Genomic DNA, 15,123 nt, shown 5'->3' on the forward strand with positions numbered 1-15,123 from the left:
TAATGAGGTAATTAAGGTTAAATGAGTTTGTAAGAGTGGGGCCCTAATCCAATAGGACTGATGTTTTTATAGAAGAAACACCAAAGATTCTCTCTCTCTCTCTCCCTCCATGCATTATTTATTTTCCTCAGTGAAGGCAGTCTATAGGTACCAGATACTAGGTTAAATATGGAGGGAACTCCTTATGGAAAATATCTAATGTCAGGGACCTTTTTTTCATTCTTATTGGTTTCTATGTAAGAGATCAATGCAAAAAGAATAATTCCTAGAAATACTGAAGGGGTTATTTATCAGATGGTTGAGACAATCCTGGTTTGTTTGCCCTCACATTTATTCCTTGCCCTTCCTGACTTCTGCTCTGTTCACAGGCTGCATTTCCTAGGATTCACTGGGTTCTGTTAATGGGAGATCAGGAGAAGCCAGGGTATGTCTCCCCTCCCCCTGCCTCAGCTACTCCTCCAACAGCTCCCATCTGCTCCATGGCTCCATCTCCCACCAGAAAAGCCCAGTGGTGGGCGCCTGGGTGGCTCAGTTGGTTAAGCAACTGCCTTCGGCTCAGGTCATGATCCTGGAGTCCCGGTATGGAGTCCCGCATTGGGCTCCCTGCTCGGCAGGGAGTCTGCTTCTCCCTCTGACCCTCCTCCCTCTCATGCTCTCTCTCTCATTCTCTATCAAATAAATAAATAAAATCTTAAAAAAAAAAAAAGAAAAAAAGAAAAGCCCAGTGGATCCAGCGTCTGTCGGACAGTACTGGCCTCTACACTTTAACGTCGTCCTCCTCCCTTTGTCTCGACAACCTACAGGTGTAACGACTTCCTACTTTTGCTAGCATCTGTTACCTTACCATTCTATCTGCATCCCCGCCACCCATACAACCAATTCCTTAGAGTAAATCCTCTCTGTTGTAAATTCTTTTCTTATTGAAGTATAGTTGACACACAATGTTACTTTAGTTTCAGGTGTACAAATAGTGATTCAACAGCTCTGTACCTCATGATATACTCACCACAAATGCAGCTAGCATTTTTTGACTTATTTATTCCACAACTGGTATCAGTAAATTCTTAAAGTAGTTGTAAATTTTCTTATTTAGATCCTAATTGGATTATTTATTTTCTTGTTTAACTATGCTCTGCCTTATTCCAGATAAGGCTTAAGATGATTTGGGGAAAACGGTGAAATAGGAGAAGATATCAAAACTTTGAAGTGGAGTTTTTTTAAAGCTGGAAGATGATCTAAAATAATTAGATAAAATAATGTAAATATAAGTTAAAATAATGCACAAAATTGACCTATACATTGGCAGTAGATGACCTATCAATTTAGTTCTAAACATTCTGTCAGTCATTGTAAAAAACAAAACATGGTCAGTTAAAAAATTCAAAGGTAGGTGGAGAGGGAAAGGAGTCTATTGCTTATTTAATCACTAGGATCTGCTGTTCTTTGCAACATCTGCTTATGGTATATATAAGAAGGTTTACTGTTTTTTTAAATTTTATTTTCAAAAAAGAAAGCACTCAAGCATTGGTGCACTCGAACCCAACAATTCTCCAGTGTTCCTGGAGTTGATTCAATCCAAAGATCCTCCAGGATGTATCTTGGCCACTGCAGAAATTACAACCTTGTTAGTCAAGGTGGGTTTTCATTCCTTCAGTGTAAAATTCTGCCAGGATTGCTTCATGTTTGTATTTCCAGTGGAGCTTCAGTTTTTTATTGCACAGAAATGTTTGTCCGTTTTCCTCAAAGCTAAGAGAGGATTCAATCAAAATTAGCCCTTATCCAGTGATAAAAATATCCAGTGATAAGAATAGCTCCATATCCAGTGAGTCTATCAAATTTAGGTACAGCTCTATCAGGCTACTGGACCAGTTTCACCCTCTTTACTCATGGAGAGGCTTCTTTGGCATTCATAGATCTTTCCCTTAACAGGGACATCAGTCAAGGAAACTCTGGCTGTCAAAAGGTCCTAAAAGCACTGGATACTGTATGCACGACTTTTGTTGTTTTTCACTAATACACAATATTTCATAGTGCCCACAATAGCAAATCATTTATTTCTTTCCCTTACCTTATTTTCAACATGGGCACTTGTGTGTACTGCCCAAGAATTTCTTTAGGATGTATACGTAAAGCTCATCTTTCAGGGGCATGAGAAAACACATATCTAGGTTCATTAAATATAGACAGATTACTTTCCAAAATGGTTGTTCCAGCTTATGTTCCCATCATAAGAAAAGGTTTTAAAAATTTCTCGTTTACATCCTTGTCAATGTTGTTTTCATCTAATTTTCTAGTTTTTACCTACTAAGAGCATAAAGAGGTATTTCACTGATGTTTGGCTTTCTCTGACTAATTGTGAGTTTGAGAGCATTTTCATATTCTTTTAAGTCAGTGGCACTTCTTTGTGAATCATCTGCTCATCTTTACCAAATCTCTAATCAGGTTTGCCTTTTTCCCTTGTTTATGTAACATAAATTTTCATTATGTTAAATTCTAAGTATAAGATAATGGCAGTTCCAATTTCTCCTTCAGCCCAAGGATATTCAGTAACTTTTTTTAATACAGGGGAATGGATTTTTAAACCATCTTTTAATTCATTATAAACATACACACACATATAAACAAACTAATTTAGTGTGTTTGTGCTTTAAAATTAACTTACCTGACCTTAGAATAGTCCTACAAGATATAAGTACATTCAATATCCCTGTTTTAGAGATGAAGAACTGAGGCATAGAGAAATTGAAACTCACCCAGGGTATAAAACGAGGAGGTGGCAAAATCAGATTTGAACCCAGTGTTTGAATCTAGAGCTCAAGCTTTTCACTATGGTATTCTAACACAAAGTTAATATTGAACAAAAATGCATAGAGTTTCTTAAAATGAAACTTTGGTAAACAATAAAGTTACAAAAGAGATTAAATGTGATTTCTGAGGGAAATAAAAATATCCTACTTAGATACCTCAAATATAAAACATAACCATCCACTTCCAGATACTTTTTGCAGATATGAAATTAGAAGCTGTGTGACCTATTTAATGAAAATAAGCATCCAGGTGTAATAGACACATTTAATAACCTATAATCAGAAGTCATGTTGACTATTTTTGTTAAGATAAATTTCCAGTAAAATATCCAACAAAGTTGCCATTTAAATGGTAACGCTAATAATTACATTCTGGGTTCACACTTCACTGAATGGCATAATTTATTGCACATTTCCCCTGTGGTTAAAAGAGAATGCTTTTGTTCCTATGAGGGCTCTTGATTATCACTTTTGAAATCTTGTTTAAAAACCAGTTTGAATGGAACAACTAACATCATTTTTTAGATGGGATTTCTGAAGCAAAATATATATTTTCTATTATGCAGATATCCATCCATCCTGGGAAACAAAGCGTCTTCTAAGTAATACTGCCAGTTAAAACCATACAATTCCCAGGAAAGAAAAAATAGACTGCCATGAGTAACTGTGAAGTCTATTTTTTCATTAGTGGCTAGACTTCAGTACCTATGATCCTTACTTAATCTGTCATCTCTGGGGTAAATAAATACATTTAATGTAAAAATTTATTTGTTTTAGTTTAACATCCTAAGTGTAGAGATCAGCATACTTGTCTTTGGCAGATGTCAAGAGATTCCAATTTATATAGGTTCATCACTATGCAAATAAATGAACAAAAACTGCAAAAATATCGTATGTAATGGATACAAAATTTATTATGAGATAAGAAGTTTTAAATTTTTTGATGTGAACTCCAAAATAGAAACTATGTGAAAATTGGAAGTCAGAAGTTCGGTCACAAGTTGCAAGCATTAAACATAATCAAGAATTGTGTCAACGTTCAGAACTAGAGAGACAGCCTTGAAAAGGTAGGTGTCAACTCTCCTAAACAAACAAACAAACAAAAAAGTATTTACTAATTTCCCTAAAAAGTGTCTAGCAGGCCTCCACTTCAGCACTAGTGATTGTATGCTTATTGAGGGAAAAAACTTGGAATCCTTCATCTCACAATGCTGAAAGACTTTTCACATAGCCAGCACTCAATCAATAAGCCAGACTGAAAGAAAGTATTCACAATACATATATCTAACCAGTAATTTTTACGCAGAATATGTGAGAAACTTTTACAAATCTATACCAATAAGAGAACAATCCAATAAAAAATGGTGAAAATCATAAAGATATATAGTATAAAAGATTTACAAATGCCAATGGGTTCCATAGACATCAGGAAAATGCACATTAAGCCACAAAAGGATGACATCTGTTACCCACTAAAATTGCTAGCATATAAAATACTGATACTACTAAAAGTTTGCAACTGTCTGGAGTAACTGAACATTCCACATACATGGCTCATGAGAGTGTAGAATAATACTACTGCTTTAGAGACCTGTTTGAAGGTTTATTATAAATGTAAACATGTATCTACCCTATGTCTGAACAATTCAACTACCAGATTTTTATCAAAGAAAAAAATATTTATGTTTACAAAAGAATTGTACAAGAATGTTATAGAGGCCATCTACATTATAGTCAAAAACTAGAAACAACCCAAGTGTCCATCAACAAGAGGAATGGATAAATGTACTGCAGTGTATTCACACAATGCAGGGTCAGAACTACAGGAAAGCAAGGAAGGAAGATGTGTATGTGTGTGTGTTTGTGTGTGCGCGTGCATGTATGTTTATATATTGGATATGTATTTATAGTATTAATATATATTATATTAATATATTGAATTTTATTTATTATAAATTTAATTAAAATCATTATTTATATATTACAGTATATAATATATACAAAGATACATTTATCATTGCCAACTAAATAATTTGTAAGATCTAGTACAAAATGGAAACGTGGGGATTCATTAAAAAGCAAGGAAAACAGCACCATTACTGTTCATCTTTGTGTTGTACAAAGTCAGTTTTAAGTGCAATAACAGCATTTAATAAATAGGTGGAATTACTGAAATTACACAGTTCTTATTTCATAACTGGGACATGCATATGTATTTTGTTCTTACCAGAACGGTGGAAAGGTCACCCACTAGCTCAGCTGGCTTCATTTTACTTTTTGATACAGGTATATTCAACCAATACTCTCTAAATTCAGTTTAGTAAGGCACTGTTAAAAGGCAAAAGAACTATGGGTTGCCCCAACCTTTTCAATTTTTTCCCATTTAGTGTCATCATTTTCATAAGTGGTTGGCTAATAAAGGGAAGTGACAAGACTAAGGAAGGATATGTTAGGAGACTTTAGCTGTTCCTGTTTCTTTGAATACTGTTAGCTTCTTTCTGTATTCTAATTTTGTACTGAAAACAAATTAAATCAAAGTGTGGCCTCTCAAGGCTGTCAGCAGTCCCACTTAAACAGTCATAGATAAAACATCCTTCCTTTGTACTTACTTTAAGTCTTACTGAACTTCTATGCATTGTGATTCCAACAGAATTCTGTGCTCGTGGGACATCACAAAAACTGTATGTGAATGGGGTGACAAGGATTAGCAATAAACATACATATAGCACTTATCTCCTCTGCTGATATGCATGTTTCATTCTCCCATTGGACTTCACTTACAAAACACAAGTTCAAAGATAAAATTTTGACGAATTTCAAGATGGTGACAGCAGAACATTAAACCAAACATAGGTCCTTCTGAAATTGGGACCCTTTGAGACTGTAAAGGTCACATATGCAGGAAGCCAGCCCTGATTACAAAGATGATAGATAGATAGATAGATAGATAGATAGATAGATAGATAGATGATAGATAGATAGATAGATAGATAGATAGATAGATAGATAGATATAGATAGATAGATGATAGATAGATAGATGATAGATAGATAGGTAGATAGATAGATAGATAGATGACAGACAGATAGATGATAGATAGATCGATCGATCTAGGGAAGCATCTTCAAAGGTAAAAGAAACCTCAGAGAAAAAAGGTGATGAGAAGTGTTCAAAATCTGGATACATATTGAGGAAACAAAGGAGTTTGGATATGGGCTTTACAAGAAAAAAAGAAATAAAAACCACTCAAAGTTTTGCCACTGAAAAATGAGAAAGATGGAGTTAATATTTAATCAAATAGGGACTGAAGGAGGTGGTTTGAGATATGAGAGATATCAGAAGTTCAATTTTGAATATATGAAGTTTAAGTGCCTGTTATACACCCAAGTGTAAATGTCATTTAGGCAGTTGGATACTTGAATATGGAGAGCAGAGAAGACAGTAGTCAACACAGTCGTGCCATGATATTTTAAGCCATGAAAAGTGAGAAAGGCTGACGTAAGGAGTAAGTATATAGGGAGAAGAGAAACACTCCAGTATTTAGAGATCAAAGAAATGGCATATGACCTACAATGGGAACTTGAAAATTGCCTTTGGCAAATGACTTAATCTCTCCATACGTGTTCACTCATCTGTAAAGTAAGGGTGTTGATACCTACTTCTTAAGATGGCTGGGGAATGAAAGATAAAAATAGTACTATCTAAACTATCTAGAGTACCCAACAAAACTGCCTCTTTATTCCAGCTGGTGTCTCTCTTTCCTCTGATTCATTCCCCATAGAACTAAAAAGAACAAAACAAAACAAACAAAAACAAAAACCTTAATCCTTTCATTTATTCATTTGTATTACCACTGTTGGCCTTCTTAATGCTTTCAATTACTGGTCAATTGCCCAGGACAGGAAACGTGTCTTATTCATTTTTGTGACTTTACCACTGAACTCACTATAGAAATAAAAGACACTACTATTTTTCTTCAAAGAATGAATATACTCTTAGCAAATGAGGTCATTCGATTGCCCTAAAGTAGTCATTACTATAGTTCCTAATCCTTCTCAGGACAAGCAGAAATCTACCCTGTAAAAAACAATGTTTTACATTTCTCAGAGTATGTTTGATTTAACTTGATGAACTAGAAGCGATTTGAGAATAAATTTTTCATATTTTTCCACCCCGAGTTAAAAGAAATAACAGTAAAATCTTTAAACATGATAGCACTTACGGGAAATAAGTAATTCTCCCAACCTACTCTGAGATCTAACTTGAAAACTAAATGTTCTTTGACATTCTGTAGGATTTATAAAATGTCAAGATAGCCTCCACTTTGATTAGTTATTCATAACTTCGAAATGTTTCCATTTATCATTCATGTTCATGAAGTACCTCTTTCTGTTTTCATTGGAAAAACAGAGCCTTTTGCATTAGTGATAACTTATATAATTGTGTTAAAGAGCTGGACACTGAACCTAGGAGAAGAATATTACATTTACCCCTGTTCAAAGCTGCAAATCTCTGATTTGGGTTGTATACAACCAAGTCAAAAAGCCACATGGATTTTGGCTTTATTATTTGCCTTCTTGCATAGCTTTTTTCAATGGCTAGCCACTGAAAATATGCAGAACTTCCTAGAAACTAAAAGTTAAAAATTGTCCCCAGTGTTTCTTTCAAATGGCCTTTTACCCAAGCAGGTATCTTTTTGATTAAAGAGAGATCAGATGCCTGTGACATCTGGGAATACTGGCCATCCTAGAGGTGGTGTCAGGACACAAACAGGAAAAAATGAAGCCACTCTGAATATATAAACCAGAAGGATTGAAATGCAAAGAATTGGCTAGACAAATGATGAAATACTCCAAAACAAAAGCAACCAGGAAACAGGAGACAGAGAATCCAGACATTCACAGTAGGAAGTCCCACATTACCCACCACCAGATAAAAGGACTAGGACTCAGGGTTCAACATTATTCGGTAGAAGCTAGGGCATGTTCATACTGACTGGTCAGCAAATTCTTTCTATATAAGGCAGTAGTTCTCAAATTTCATGTTAAAAGTTATATTGCTTAAAATGCAGACTTCTAGGACTCACTTCCAGAGATTAGGATTCAGTAGAATCTGATTCGATGGTATTAAGCATAGGAATATGTATTTTTCTTTTCTTTTTTTTTTTTAAGATTTTATTTATTTATTTGACAGAGAGAGAGAGAGCGCGCGAACAAGCAGGGGGAGTGGCAGGCAGAGACAGAGGGAGAAGCAGGCTCCCCGCAAAGCAGGGGAGCATGATGTGGGACTCGATCCCAGGACTCTGGGATCACAACTTGAGCCGAAAGCAGTCGCTTAACCAACTGAGCCACTCAGGTGCCCAGGAATATGTATTTTCAACAAATACCCTTGGTGATTCCAATATAAGTAGTCCATGGGCCACGTTTGTAAATATATTGTTAAGGAGTAATTTTTCACAGAAGATATAACTATAACAAAACTACTTATTGAGAAAAAAATTTGAGTGAGGAGTGATGGAGTTAGAGGATGTTCAGGAAAAGAAAAAAAAAGGAATGCATTAATTTCATGCATCCATTAAAGACTGGGTCTTCCGTCTCCTTTTCTTCGACGCCTTGTGTATCCCATTCCACATATCTCAATTTAAACATTTGTACATAAAAGTATATCCCAAAGGATTTCTTAGATCGCACATAATAGAGACAACCTCAAATCACTTCAGGAATAGTATTAAGCAACTCAAGAGGTAAAAGCAAAGAAAAATATTTCAATTGCTGCACAGCTGCTACTGAAAATTGAAATTGCAAATCATTATTTAGGACATCATGTCTAACATCAGTGTGGTGATCTAACAGAAGATCCTGTGACCCAGCTTTTTAATTCTCTTATATATAGAGGTCTGCACCTCAGTTCCTTTGCCATTCTTAGGACTCACCTTTTCTTGTTACCTCTTTCCATGAGTGTTTATCTCTTTCTTCCCATGTCTGCATCTTCCTCAAATGATTTATTCATCACTAACTCTGAATCTAAAGTTATTTATCTATCTTTATCCTCAAAGCCCCTCAAAATGTTGTCATCAAGTAAATTAGGTAGCATCCTATATGAAGCCTATATTGAACAGACGTCTCAGATTTGTTTAGATTCTTCCCATTACAATCCTGCTTTGATTAAGACTGCATGTCCCCATATTTCTTCATATAATATTAATGGACAGCTGCTCATGTAATTTTAGCAGATGACTAACTTTATCATTTGCATTTTAACTTTTTTTCTAAATTTCCTTTTCAAATTATGGATACTGTCAAACCCATGGGCTAACCAGTCATCCAATACAGACAATGAATTAGCTGCTCCTCAAAGGCTTCAAATAACGGCGATCTCACTGTGTAATCTGTCTGCCTAGTCTATCATGGTAGATTGTTCATCATTCCAAGGATCTTCCTTTCTAAGAAGTTGCAAGTGCTTCACTAAAACTTTAATAAACACATACCAAGGATGTCTGAAAGTTATATAAAACACATATAATTTATTCTTTCTTCAATAGAATAGCTACTCAAATATTTAAAAGCATCTATTGTGGCTCTCCTGCCTTTTTTATCTCTAGCCTAAAATCCCCCAGTTCCTTTCATCTCTCTTAATGTGTCAGAGTTTTCCGACACCTCACTGTTCTGAACACATGCTAATTCGCCAATACCTGTTTTACATTGTGATGTACAGTATTAGAGAAATTTTTCCAAGTGTGAACTGCATAGTAGATGAGATGAATAACTTTCTTTATCTGGATATGAGACTTTGATTAACACAATTTAATGCTATGTTATGATAATATTTTCAGTGGCATGATCAGAGTATTGAATCCTGCTGAGCTTGTCACAATCAACAAAAACACAAGAATTATCTATCCAAAGATGCTATATATCACTTTTTCCTGATCTTTATCCTAACTAGTAAAGACAGATATTGACATTCTTTCCTTTTAAATTTCATAATATTGATTTAAACCTCTTACTGGTTTTTGTAGCAGTAATTTGCAATATTGAGGTCATTTAATCTTACAGTTGAAAATGGTTTAGTTTTACCTTTAGTATCAAAAGAAAGCCCAATGGACAAGATAATCTTATAGTCCAGAGTTAACTGATCTTCACTATACAACAATTCTTTAATTCCCTAATTCTAAACTTCATCCATGTATGTGCCATCTGAATATTTGACAGTTATAATTAGTGACGGTTCCCGGTTATCAAAAGATTAAAATAAAAATAATATTGCCTCAGGGCTCCTGGGTGACTCATTCAGTTAAGCGTCGGACTCTTGATTTCAACTCATGTTATGATCTCAGGGTCCTGGGATGGAGCCCCGTGACAGGCTCTGCGCTCAGCACAGAGTCTGCTTGTCCTTCTCCCTTGCTCATGTGTGATCTCTCTCTCTCAAATAAATAAATAAATCCTAAAAATTATAAAAGAACAGAAATAATACTGCCTCAACTGAGGTTTACAGAATCCCTGATGCAGAGAGCTGAAATTATTATTCTTGTTCTGAGACTCACAGATGTCAAAGGTTTGCTTAAGACATTAGAGCTAGTCTAATACACAGCAGAAGACAGAGCAGAACTAATATAGATGGACAAAAAGCAGACCTGGAAAGTGATGAAAGGATTACAAAGGGATGTGAGGAGCCTTTTATGGTGATGAATATGTGTATTATCTTTTTTTTTTGGTTTCTTTTTTTTTAATTTAAGTTCAATTAATTAACATATAGTGTATTATTAGTTTCAGAGGTAGAGTTCAGTGATTCATCAGTTGCATACAACACCCAGTGCTCATTCCATCACGTGTCCTCCTTTATGCCCACCACCCAGTTACCCCATCCCCCCCCACCTCCCCTCCAGCAACCCTCAGTTCCTTTCCTATGCTTAAGAGTCTCTTATGGTTTGTCTCTTTCAAAGGGAGACTTTCATGTTGTTTTATTCTTCCCAGGTTTGGTTTTTTTTTTTTTTTTTTTACTAACCAGAATCATGCTGTATGTATTGTTCTTTGATGTGCTTGTTGGAGATGTTCTCAGCCTAGCACATTCCTTTTATCCATTCTATATTCCACAGAAATAGTTAGATGTTTGGGTTGCTTCATTCTGCTGTTATAATTATGCCCACTTTTGTGTATTATCTTAATTGTGGTGATGGATTCATAGGTGTATTCTTATGCCAAATTCCTCAAATTGTACTTATTTATATGTGGAGATCATTATATACCAGTAATATCTCTATAAAGCTGTCAAAATAAATTGAGGGACTCAAGGCCTTTTGTTCATGCTGATTATATCTATCAATACTACTCAATAGGTAGCTAAAACTGAGAAAGTTTAAAAATATTTGTTTATTCACCTAAAAACAGTGATAATTTTCACTACATGCTAACCGAACATTTTTTATGAGAAAACTATTTTCCAAGATACAAAAAAGTTAGTGAAAATAGAAATAGTATTTTACATTTTTGTAAATCTCTTTTTATATCTGATAACAGAAGGCAACTAGATTTTCATACATTTTGACTTCCAATCTATTATTAAATGTTGTATTGATAGACGTATCTCAAAAAATACAGCCTCACACAGATGCATAATTGGAAATGAGAGTATTTATTTATTTATTTAAGATTTTATTTATTTATTTGACAGAGAGAGACACAGCAAGAGAGGGAACACAAGCAGGGGGAGTGGGAGAGGGAGAAGCAGGCTTCCTGCTGAGCAAAGAGCCCGATGTGGGACTCGATCCCAGGACCCCAGGATCATGACCTGAGAAGATGGCAGAGGCTTAACAACTGAGCCACCCAGGCGCCCATGGAAATGAGAGTATTTAAATAGCCTTTTCAGATAATTGTGGATATTCTTTGATGCTACACCAAAATTCAACAAGTGGTGGTTTCTTAAAGGTACATTGCACTGTAAAAATTCAAATTTTATCAATAAGCTTTATATGCTCTGTTTCTTTAAAATTTATTAGACTACATTGCATATTAAATAGATTTTTACCCATGCATGAATGTGTGTCATGCATTATAAATTTGAAAAATTATTGAGTACTTGAGCTCTGCAGTTCTTTCCAAATTATGATCCATTTTATTTTACAATATCAAAATGACAAATTCCAGTTTCATCTTGAAAACAGAGACTTTCTTCTCTGTATCACTATTGTTTTCTTGGTCCGTTAGGTGATATTCTGATTCAGTAAGTTAAAATATGTAAGATCATTCCTCTTATGAGTAAATGCCTAACTTATGGTATGGTAATCTATCCTTTCATGGATAGAGACTATTTCAGTATAAAATATACACTCAAAACGTTCTAGTTATGGAACATGAGGCCTTCAAGATCTGATTTCTGCATATATTTGCAGCCTTTCACCATCCTGTGTCTACACTCAGTTTCCTGAAGTCAACTTGCTTGTACACATTTTATTGAGTTGCCACATATATATGTATCTTCTTCTGGACAACTCTATCTTTTTGACCAAAGAACTCTTACTGTCTGCAAAGATGAGATGCTTAACCATGACTTGAGGTAAGCCTCCTTGACCAGCCAGAACAATGTGCTGATATACCTTTCATGTGCTGATATACCAATGATCCTACCACTTTCTTGTTCTTTATGAATTAAGGAAAGGCACTCTTCCAGTAGGAAGGAGTGGCTATCCCTAAGTGGTAGATGGGAAATTTAATTTTTAGTTTTCCAACACTGATAGTAAAGGAAGACAAATCAAAAGTGGATTAGGTAAGTCTCTTAACTGAGAGCAATTATGATGTATGCTATAGCAACTAACCCAACCACATTTACATGTTTTCATATAAATGTTTGAGATTAAATTTAAATGAATTTACCAATATTCTACATTATACTTCCTTGCTCAAGTTGCTTTTGTACTTTGACAATGAAAAATGTCTATTGTGAAAAATACTCCCATTATGTCAACAAATAAGCTATTAGAATATCAAGGATTCAATAAATATTTGTCATATGACTCTCATATATAGTTTGTTGGAATGGATACTAGCTTTATTTTGTTAGACCTAATAATTCAGGTAGATTTTAGTTTATTTGAGTTATTTGTTACCAGTTCAAAAAATTACAAAAATCTTAGATTTAAACATATCAAATATTTTTTAAAAATCATATAAATTTTTGCTAACCTATTGTTAGCTTATGAGTAGTATGTAGATAATTTTTCTTGGTGTATCCATCAATATTTTATAACAATATGACAGTCTATCAAATAGTTGCAGATGAGACTAGGCAATGCATATATTATGATAAGAAATTAGGTTACTATAGAATTTCATGTCACTAGGAATGGAGTAGATCTCTAAATTTCTGAAAGAGTTGACAGTACATCAGAGAACTTTAAAAGTGGGTGTGTCTTTTGTATTGACATCAAATCTTTTGATAATCATTTACAATATTTATAATTTATCTTGCATGTGCTTGTGAAAGTGATTTTTGATCATTGTCTTATTTGTCAAAACTAATATACCCTGCATATTGCAATTAAAGGAAACAATCAGATTTGAAATATGGCATAACCTTACAAACTTTCAACAGTGTCATATCCTTTATTTAATCAATCAGAATTTTTTCTTCCTCTCCAATATCCTTAGTATTTGCCTCTACATCACCCACTAATAGCTACCCTATTAAATAATCCTTATTTAAGTAGAAATCATTATGAAAGTATCATAATTACTTTCCCTTCCTTGATTTTAGCAGAAAACTAAACATTTCAAATAGTTCAATTTATCCCATAATGATTTCTTAAAAACATGCTACATGATTTCCCTTGTTCCTTTTTCTTCTTTTTTATTCTATGCTACATTCTGAGACTGTTTATCTTCTTTTTTTTTTTTTTTTTAAAGATTTTATTTATTTATTCATGAGAGACAGAGAGAGAGAGAGACAGAGGCAGAGGGAGAAGCAGGCTCCCCGCGGAGCAGGGAGCCCGATGCGGGACTCGATCCCAGGATCCTGGGATCACGACCTGAGCCGAAGGCAGACGCTTAACCGACTGAGCCACCCAGGCGTCCCTGAGACTGTTTATCTTCTTTTAGTTGTTTTAATTAATGTATAAATTATTTATCCTGTTTCTGAGAATTTGTAGTCTGAGCGGAAAAAGAGACATAAAATTGTGGTTTTGTGACAGATGTTGGTGAAGATGCAAAGAGAGGGGAACCCTCTTATACTGGTGGTGGGAATGCAAGCTAGTACAGCCACTCTGGAAGACAGTATGGAGGTTCCTAAAAACATTAAAAATAGAGCTACCCTATGACCCAACATTTACCCCAAAGATACAAATGTAGTGATCCGAAGGGTCACCTGCACCCCAATGTTTATAGCAGCAATGTCCACAATAGCCAAACTATGGAAAGAGCCCAGATGTCCATTGACAGTTGAATGGATAAAGAAGATGTGGTATATATATACAATGGAATATTACTCAGCCATCAAAAAAATGAAATCTTATCATTTGCGACGATGTGGATGGAACTAGAGGGTATTATGCTAAGCGAAATAAGTCAATCAGAGAAAGACAATTATCATATGATTTCACTCATATGTGGAATTTAAAAAATGAAACAATGGAGCATAGGGGAAGGGAGGGAAAAATAAAACAAGACAAAGTAAGAGAGGGAGACAAACCATAAGAAACTATTAATCATAGGAGACAAACTGAGGGTTGTTGGAGGGGAGGGGGTTGTGGGATGGGGTAACTAGGTGATGGGCATTAAGGAGGACACATGATGTAATGAGCACTGGGTGTTATATACAACTCATGAATCACTGAACTCTACCTCTGAAACTAATAATATGCTATATGTAAATTAATTTAATTTAAATTAAAAAATCAAGTTATTTTAAAAAACTGTGGTTTTGTGTACATGTCAAGTGGTGGCATTGGTGGGGGTCATGGAATTCAAGGAGATAGTAAATAGAAGTAGAAGGGCAAAAGAAATATACATGGGTTTATTGAAAAAGTATTATAATAGACAAGTAATATCTAGAGATAAGATTAAGGAATTAGTACATAATTTTTTAGCTTTATTAAAGTATAATTGACATAAAATTGTAAGATATCTAAAGTATATATCATGATAATTTGATATATATACACATTGTGAAAGTATTCCTCCCATTTAGTTAATTAACATATCCATCACCTCACGTATTTTATTTATTTATTTTTTTTAAAGATTTTATTTATTTATTTGACAGAGAGAGACACAGCAAGAGAGGGAACACAAGCAGGGGGAGTGGGAGAGGGAGAAGCAGGCTTCCC

The sequence above is a fragment of the Halichoerus grypus genome, chromosome 4 (genome assembly GCF_964656455.1).
Source record: "Halichoerus grypus chromosome 4, mHalGry1.hap1.1, whole genome shotgun sequence".
NCBI lineage: Eukaryota > Metazoa > Chordata > Mammalia > Carnivora > Phocidae > Halichoerus > Halichoerus grypus.